This window comes from Triticum aestivum, chromosome 7B, assembly GCF_018294505.1.
Source record: "Triticum aestivum cultivar Chinese Spring chromosome 7B, IWGSC CS RefSeq v2.1, whole genome shotgun sequence".
Lineage (NCBI taxonomy): Eukaryota > Viridiplantae > Streptophyta > Magnoliopsida > Poales > Poaceae > Triticum > Triticum aestivum.
This window is the reverse complement of record NC_057813.1, coordinates 190,853,798-190,861,248: the sequence shown is the minus strand read 5'-3', so window position 1 is coordinate 190,861,248 and position 7,451 is coordinate 190,853,798.

Below are 7,451 nucleotides of genomic sequence, written 5' to 3'. Positions count from 1 at the left end.
GCTGTGTTCGGACAACCTGCGTGGGATCTCTAGCATATCAGAAGGGTGCCAGGAAAATATGTCCCAGTTTTCACGTAGGAATGCCCGCAGTGCGGCGTCGACCGCGGGGTTCAGCTATGCCCCGATGGATGTTGTCTTCTTGGAGTCCGTTGGGTGGACTTGGAATTTGACTATTTCGTCTTCTGGTTTAAAGGATGTGGATTTGGGTCACTTACCAAGGATCACGTCGTCCCTATCCGCCGTGGACCGCAATGCGGTTAATTCTTCGGCCGCGAGGGCTTTAGATAATGCCCCGAGGGCCAAGGCTGTGGTTTTGTTTTCCACGCGGAGTGCTATGTCCGGATCGCTGGCAAAGTAATGATACCATTGGGCCCGGGCATCTTGAGCTTCATGTACCCGTAACGGGGTATAGCTTGGAAGCGTGCAAATGCATCTCGCCCTAATAAGGCGTGATATCCACTATTGAAAGGGGCCACATGAAAGGTTATCTCTTCGGACCGATAATTCTCCGGTGTGCCGAATACCACATCGAGTGTGATTTTTACCGCACATTGCGCCTCCCGACTGGGGATAATTCCTCGGAAGGTTGTGCTACTTTGCTCAATGCGGCTCATGTCTATTTCCATTTTGTGGAGAGTTTCCTCGTAAATGAGGTTTAGTCAGTTGCCGCTGTCCATGAGCACTTTGGTAAGATCAAATCCATCCACGATAGGACTGAGGACCAATGCCGCTGGCGCCCGGACTGTTCTGAATTTTGGTTCGTCACTAGCATTAAAATTTATGGCCGTGTCGTTCCAGGGGTTTATTGCTGCGACTTGGCAGACTTCGGCGAGGCCGCGGAGTGCCCTTTTGTGCCTATTGTTTGAGGCGAAAGTCTCGAAGACTGTTAACACTATAGGGTCATTGGGATGTTGTTTTGTGGTATTTTTGGTGAGGAGATCCTTGGCGCTCTTGGCCACATGTCGGAGTATCCAACATGCTCTAAGGATGTGGGTTGGTACGGTATCCGGTGTTGTGTGTATTTTGCATGGCCTATCGAGGCATCCCTCCAGAACGATTCCGCACCCCATAATGGGCTTCGATTTTTTTGTTATTGGATCCGCCGACCGACGAGAGTGCATCCTTTTTGTCCGGACGAGGGGTTGAGTGGAGACCGGTGGATCCCAAGAGACTAACTGAGTTTTCCAGGCGCTTTCCATTGCGCAGTACTTCTAACTATGGTTGCCAAGTCAGCAAAGTGTGATACGTGACGGCGGTTGATTGCATTGAGGATTCTCTCGTCCGTGCAATTTTTGCAGAATAATGAGATTGCGTCTTCATCGTGGTAGTCTTTGATCTTGTCCTTGACAAGGAGGAATCTGGCCCAAAAGAGATGGACCATTTCTTGGGACTGCTGTCTGATGTGGGTAAGATCGCTAGTATCTGGGTGGGTGGGTGGATTTAAGTCCGAATCTTGACCCAATCTGGGATCCGGAGTTTGAGAAACTTCCAAGCTCTCTGGGATATCAACCAATTTTTGAGGCCCACTGTCCGACTCTAGGTTCGGAGTACGGGGCACGTCTTCCCATGGGCGGGTATCCGGCTCTGTGAGCTTGGAAATCTGGACATAGTTCGTCCTCAATATAGAGGAAGAGTTGTCGTATTGCTCCTCCACTACCGCTATCTAATGGGTGATCGGCGGAGATTAAATTTCTCTGTGATCGGGTTTAAGCCCAATCCGATCATAGTCCGTAGCGACTCCCAAGGCGGTGATGCGATCCAGGAGTTCGTTTAAAGACAGAAACTCCGTCGTATCCATCTGTTCGGAGTATTATGAGCTAACACGGAGGCGATTTTTGATGACCCGAGAAGTCATCGTCGGCCAAACGGCCGAACAGGCGGTCATACTGAAGCCGCCCAGCTGGAGGGTTTGGCCTGAGGCCAGGGCTCCTCCGGAGGTGATGTGTCCTTGATAACAAGGAGAGCCATCAAGCCTATCTTCGACGTCACAGTAGAACTCTCAATTAAAGCACCAATGTCGGTGTCAAAACCGGTGGATCTCGGGTAGGGGGTCCCGAACTGTGCATCTAAGGTCGATGGTAACAGGAGATGGGGATTACGATGTTTACCTAGGTTCGGGCCCTCTCTATGGAGGTAATACCCTACTTCCTGCTTGATTGATCTTGATGAATATCAGTATTACAAGAGTTGATCTACCACGAGATCGTAATGGCTAAAACCCTAGAAGTCTATCCTATGGGACTATGATTGTGTCCTATGGACTAAATCCTCCAGTTTATATAGACAATAGAGGGGGCTAGGGTTGTACAAAGTCGGTTACATAGAAAGGAATCTACATATCCGAATTGCCAAGCTTGCCTTCCACGCAAAGGAGAGTCCCATCTAGACACGGGAAGAAGTCTTCTGTCTTGTATCTTCATCGCCCAACATTCCGACCCATGTATATTGTCCGGCTGTCCGAGGACCCCTTAATCCAGGACTCCCTCACCCATCAATAGATATTAATGTGAGTGAGTAGGGATTGCAATGCAACGGATGCACTAGAGCTATAAGTGTATGAAATCTCAAAAAATAAACTAGGTGGGTGTGCATCCAACTTGCTTGCTCATGAAGACCAAGGGCATTTGAGGAAGCCCATCATTGGAATATACAAGCCAAGTTCTGTAATGAAAAATTCCCACTAGTATATTAAGGTGACAAAATAAGAGACTCTATCATGAAGATCATGGTGCTACTTGGAAGCACAAGTGTGGAAAAAGGATAGTAACATTGCCCCTACTGTCTTTTTCTCTCATTTTTCCCCTTTTTTTCTTTTTTTTCTTTTTTTCTTCTTCGCTTCTTTGGCCTCTTTTTTTCTTTATTTCCTCACATGGGACAATGCTCTAATAATGATGATCATCACACTACTATTTACTTACAACTCGAAAAATTACAACTCATAGCTTACAACAAAATATGACTCTATGTGAATGCCTCCGACGGTGTACCAGGATGTGTAATGCCTCCAACATGTATGAAAGAATTATGAAAGGTGGCTTTGCGACAAATACGATGTCAACTACATGATCATGCAAAGCAATATGACAATGATGAAGCGTGTCATAATAAACGGAACGGTGGAAAGTTGCATGGTAATATATCTCAGAATTGCTATGAAAATGGCATAATAGGTAGGTATGGTGGCTGTTTTGCGGAAGGTATATGGTGGGTGTATGGTACCGGCGAAAGTAGCGCGACACAAGAGAGGCTAGCAATGGTGGAAGGGTGAGAGTGCGTATAATCCATGGACTCAACATTAGTCAAAAAGAACTCACATACTTATTCCAAAATCTATAAGTCATCGAAATCAAGCACTACGCGCATGCTCCTAGGGGACGGGTTGGTAGGAGTTAACCATCGCGCAATCCTGACCTCCACACAAAGGATGACAATCAAAGAAATACTTCATACTCCAAATTTGTTACACAACTGTTCACCATACGTGCATGCTACGGGACTAAAAACCTCAACACAAGTATTTCTCAAATTCACATTTACTCCACTAGGATAAATCTAATATGATCATCTTCATATTTCAAAACAATCATAAAGAATCAAACTTCTCATAGTATTCAATGCACTTTTATGAAAGTTTTTGTTATATCCCCCGCCCATCATATTAGGAATATTTTTATAACCAAAGCAAATTACCATGTTGTTCTAAAAGACTCTCAAAATAATATAAGTGAAGCATGAGAGTTCATTAATTTCTATAAAATAAAACCACTGTCGTACTCTAAAAAGATATAAGTGAAGTACTAGAGCAATATTGCCTAGCTCAAAAGATATAAGTGAAGCACATAGAGTATTCTAATAAATCACGATTCATGCGTGTATTTCCCAAAAGGTGTTTACAGCAAGGATGATTGTGGTAAACTAAAAAGCAAAGACTCAACTCATACAAGGCGATCCAAGCACATATCATGTGGTGAATAAAAATATAGCCTCAAGTAAAGTTATTGATAGACGAAGACGAAAGAGGGGATGCCTTCCGGAGCATCCCCAAACTAAGGCTTTTGGTTATCCTTGAATATTACCTTGGGGTGCCTTGCGCATCCCCAAGCTTAGAATCTTGCCACTCCTTATTCCATAGTCCATCAAGTCTTTACCCAAAACTTGAAAACTTCACAACACAAAACTCAACAGAAAATCTCATGAGCTCCGTTAGTATAAGAAAATAAATTACCACTTTAAGGTACTGTTGCAAACTCATTATTTATTTATATTGGTGTAATATCTACTGTATTCCAACTTTTCCATGGTTCATACCGCCCGATACTACCCATAGAGTCATCAAAATAAGCAAACAACACGCGAAAAATTGAATATGTCAAAAACAGAATAGTCTGTAGTAATCTATAACTCTCTAATACTTATGTAACTCAAACAATGCGGAAAAATTAGGAAACCCTGAGAAATTTGTGTACCAATCCATATCAAAAAGAATCATATCAAAATCACGTTTATGTGGATTATTAAAACTAATTTACTGGTGCAAAAATTTCTGATTTTTAGCAGGATCAACACAACTATCGCCGTAAGCTATCCTAAATGTTTTACTTGGCACAAACACTAATTAAAACATAAAACCACATCTAATGAGTGGATAGAAGAATTATTTATTACTAAGAAGGAACAAAAATCAAGGAATAAAAATAAAATTGGGTTGCCTTCCAACAAGCGCTATTGTTTAACGCCCTTAGCTAGGCATAGATAATTTCAATGATGCTCACATAAAAGAGAAGAATAGAAGCACAAAGAGAGCATCATAAAACACATGACAAACACATCTAGGTCTAATATACTTCCTATGCATAGGCCTTTTATAAGCAAACAAAATATCAAGGCAAGCAAAGACTAGCATATGCAAGGAAAAAGAAAGAGACAATAGCAATCTCAACATGAAGAGAGGTAATTTTGTAACATGAAAATTTCTACAACCATATTTTCCTCTCTCATAAGAATTACATGTAGGATCATAACCAAATTAAACAATATATCTATCACATAACATATTCTCAACATGATCCATGTGCATGCGAAGTTGACACTCTTCCAAAGTAGTGGGATTAACAATAACTAAAGTCATGACCTCTCCAAACCCACTTTTATCAAAAATTTAATAAGATTGAACATTCTCCAAATATGTGGGATCTAAAGTTGACACTCTTCCAAACCCACTTTCAATATTATTGCAAACACTAATATCAATCTCAAACTCATCACGGGGCCTAAATAAAATTTCAAGAACATAAGAAGAATCACCGCAATCATGATCTTTGCAACAAGTAGTGGACATAGCAACACTAGCATCCCCTAGCTTAGGGTTTTGCATATTTTTAACATAATTGACATTAATAGAATTTATAGTAAAATCATTGCAATCATGCTTTTCATTGAAGGAACTATCTATGGGTGCAATAGCAACAATCTCATGTTTAACATAAGAGACTATATCAAATTCATCTCCATAAATATTGGCATCATGGCCACAAGAATAGCAAGCATTAGGTTTATCAAGGGATATTTCAATCAAATCATCGGAATCATAATTATCTATAGATTCATGCATATCATTATTTTCTTCCAAAGCAACGGTCATTCTCTCAATAAATTCTTTGACATAGACATTACGAGCATTGTTTTCGTAGCAATATTTAAGTATGTCAAAATTTTCAGATTTGTAGAGAGTAATATCATACTTTTCAATCAAAGAAGCAACTTCATAAGCACCCTTAAAAGCAACAAATTCTTCAATTTGTTCAATATCATAGTAACTATAAACACCCTTTTTATAAGAAGATAAGATTTCATTATCATTAAACTCACATAGGCAGGGAAGGTGTTTTTTAGGGTTCTTAGAGCAACAAGTAAAATCATAAATTTCACAAAGATTCCAAGCATAACACAACAAATTGTTTATATGATTCCATAAGAGTCTCCCTTTTTTAGACAAACGGTGACGCACAAAATGAGCATGCTCATCTAAGGATTTACCCTCAACTAAACTAGTTGGGGTTTCAGAATGAGCACATATAGATCAAAGATGATCCAAGTAGAACACTTTAAGTGGATCCATGTCAATAGATTTTTAGCAAGCAAAGATGCAAGCAAATAGAAGGCACATGGAAACACAAACAAAAATACATATGGAAAGAAGACGAAGAAAAGGCAAATCTTTTTGAAAATCGTTTTAAAGGTGAGGGAGAGGAAAACAAGAGGCGAATGGCGAATAATGTAATGCAAGAGAGAAGACTTTATGATGGGTACTTGGTATGGCTTGACTTGGCGTAGATCTCCACGGCAATGGCGCCAAAAATCCTTCCTTCTACCTCTTGAGCTTGCGTTGGTTTTTCCTTAAAGAGGAAAGGGTGATGCAACAAAGTAGAGTAAGTATTTCCCTTAGTTTGATAACCAAGGTATCAATCCAGTAGGAGACAACACACAAGTCGCCGAATGCCCGCAAAAACAATCAAAAACATGCACCCAACGTGATAAAGGGGTTGTCAATCCCTTCACGGTTACTTGCAAAAGTGATATCTGATAGAGATAGATAAACGGTAAAGTAAATATTTTTGGTATGTTTGGTTTCTAGATCAGAAAGTAAAGATTGCATTAAAGGAACGATGATGGAAATAGGCAAGTTGATGGGAAAATATCATGATGCAAAATAGACCCGAGGGCCATAGGTTTCACTAGTGGCTTCTCTCAAGATAGCAGATATTACGGTGGGTGAACAAATTACTGCCGAGCAATTGATAGAAGAGCGCATAATTATGACGATATTAAGGCAATGATCATGAACATAGGCATCACATCCATGTCAAGTAGATTGAAACGATTCTGCATCTACTACTATTACACCACACATCAACCGCTATCTAGCATGCGTCTAGAGTATTAAGTTCATAAAGAACAGAGTAACACATTAAGTAAAATGACATGATGTAGAGGAATTAACTCAAGCAATATGATGAGAAGCCCATCTTTTTGTCCTCGATGGCAACAATACAATATGTGCCTTGCTGCCCCTACTATCACTGGGAAAGGACACCGCAAGATTGAACCCAAAGCTAAGCACTTCTCACATTGCAAGAAAAACCAATCTAGTAGGCCAAACTAAATAGATAATTCGAAGAGACTTGCAAAGATACCAAATCATGCATATAAGAATTCAGAGAAGACTCAAATAATATTCATAGATAATCTGATCATGAATCCACAATTCATCGGATCTCGGCAGACACACCACAAAAGAGTATTACATCGAATAGATCTCTAAGAACATCGAGGAGAACAAGGTATTGAGAATCAAAGAGAGAGAATAAGCCATCTAGCTACTAGATATGGACCCGTAGGTCTGTGGTAAACTACTCACGCTTCATCAGAGAGGCAATGGAATTGATGTAGAA